The 2,263-nt window shown below is 42.6% G+C and overlaps 1 long non-coding RNA gene across 1 annotated transcript; it reads left to right on the plus strand.

Annotated features, from left to right (window-relative positions):
- The first annotated feature begins 725 nt into the window (after window positions 1-725).
- Window positions 726-2,263, plus strand: LOC119090670 (uncharacterized). The gene is made up of 2 exons (XR_005093285.1): window positions 726-763; window positions 1,970-2,263. It is a non-coding gene; the product is annotated as an uncharacterized LOC119090670 (long non-coding RNA).

A 2,263-nucleotide genomic window follows, 5' to 3' on the forward strand; every position in this document is an offset into this window, starting at 1 on the left:
AATTCTTGCTCACTGCTTTGAAGGCAACGAACAATTTGCGCGCACCGTGAGGTGAATTGCAAGATAAAATGTCGCGGGGTGAAGTATCGTCGGCCATGATTGTACAACAAGAGATCGGCAAAATAATGGCGCGCACTTTGCGCTAGTAGCAACATCGGTGATGGTCATTTGCGGACCCGATCTCGGATGTTGACGGCTGCAATGTAACCAAACGAATCTCTCCTGGGACGCATGAAAATAAATTTTACCCATATTGTAAGCATGACATTGCATAATTATCAACTAAAACATCATTTTGGGAGCGCATTTCAATTCTTACTGCAACGACACTAAGATTATGTCAAAGCACACTGGATGACATTAGTGAATTCCTCACACTAGCGGGGTCACACTATTCCTCACCAAGCAATGCTACTAGCCATTGCTTGGGAGTTTTGAAAAGCAGGTGGTAAAAGACATCCTTTTTGCAGTGAAAAACCATGCATAAGTTAAATAAAAATGTCCGTTACGGTTCAAACGCCGTGTACCTGCGGACATTGGGGCGCATAAGGAAAGAAAATAATTATCAAGACGTTTATATATTCCCAGCCTTTAATACGAGTATGGCGCGCCTGCGACAGACGTTGCTAATAATTGGCGCCGAAACGGCGGGTGCTTTGTGCGTCCTGTATAACGTTGCCGCCGCTCCGGCTTCGCGCGTTGGAGTTGTGGACATGGTTTTTCAGCAGCAAGGAGGGACGTGTCTGGCGAAGATGGGTGAAAGGTGCGTATTGTTTCACACATGAATGCCCCTTCGATACCCTGATGCATCATCCAATCTTCCTCGTCATTTTTTTCACGGGTGAAAACATGGTATACTTACCGTGGAATTGCATGAGGTTAGATCAGTTAGTTTGATGAACCAAGGTCTTTGCGAACAAAACAAAATTGAGAATTTCTTTAAGCATCAATTGGATCTCACACCTAACAGCATGTCTGTATGCCTGCATTAACGAACAATAAGAATATAAGATAAGAAATGAATGTTCATGAATTATAATTTTGCATACTGCATGGAAGTGTTTTTAGCAGGTTTGACAAAAGTATCAATGCTATGCAGCCTAAGGTTTCTAGCACAAGTTTCCCATGGTATCAGCACCTACGAAAACCCTCAGAATTCTGACCTCGCCATGCGGGAAGTAAGTCTGATAGAAATACTGAAGAAATCATAATGCTGTGATGGTGATCATATGCAAACAAAACATCAGGAACTTCAGCCCAGCGTGGTCTGGGCTATGCTGGCACACCCATGCACCAAACAGTCTGCACATTGATCTTACCTCCATGCCATTCAGCAGATGCCTTTTGCTGACTGCATTGTTGACCTCATTCAGCTGTTTGGCAAGGCCTTATTCATTCGAGCACCTTTGGTACCACTGTACAATGTATGTTGACATTTTGCTGGATGCTACATTGCAGTAGGATGAAGTTGGTCTCTTTTGAGGGAGTATTGCCCACTGAATGTCCTTGTAATGATCATGCTTCTGAGCCTTGTGTCAGGCTTGCATTTCCCAACCCAACTGAATGCTACATTTCTTCTGGCCAGTACACAAACCTATGTTGGTGTTTGATTATCCATGGGAACTTCCAATTTTTTTAAAGGCAATTAAAAGCAGGTATCGTGTGTATCATGGCAAAAGTAGCACCATGTGTTTTGACATTTCCAGTTTTCACTCTGTTGGATTTTATTGGTGACAAACACTATTCATTTCTTAATTCCTTCAATTTTATGAGCTTCATTCTTTTCAATGATGTTATGATGGACAGAGCATAATGCCAGGTCTATTGCATGTTCCACTGCATTTCAGTTGCTCTCCTGCATGACCATAAACATGACTACCATTTTCATCTCACAGCTCATGTGGTACAGAGTGACAGTGATGTTCATTTAATGCTTGCTCTTTCCTGAACCATTTTCCATCCTTTTCAGATGAAGAGTGTCAGCACCCAGAAGTTCTATGGGACACCTCAGAATACAGTTATCAAACCATCTCTTGCTCTCGTTGCCAAGTCTTTAAACACCAAAATCTTCAAGGCTCTTTGTTTTCCTGTTCAGCAAAAAGCAAGGTGTACTGTCAGTGTGCCAGTTCTGTTTAAAGACCGTCATTACTTTGTGGGCAAAAGTGTGGACACTATCCTATATAATAGTGAGACACACCAGCAAGGATGGCATGTGCGTTGTGTTAGTGCAGTGGGAGATACCAATAAAGTAGTGCCTTCTGAG

The sequence above is a fragment of the Pollicipes pollicipes genome, unplaced genomic scaffold (genome assembly GCF_011947565.3).
Source record: "Pollicipes pollicipes isolate AB1234 unplaced genomic scaffold, Ppol_2.1 Scaffold_3087;HRSCAF=3621_pilon_pilon_pilon, whole genome shotgun sequence".
Classification (NCBI taxonomy): domain Eukaryota; kingdom Metazoa; phylum Arthropoda; class Thecostraca; order Pollicipedomorpha; family Pollicipedidae; genus Pollicipes; species Pollicipes pollicipes.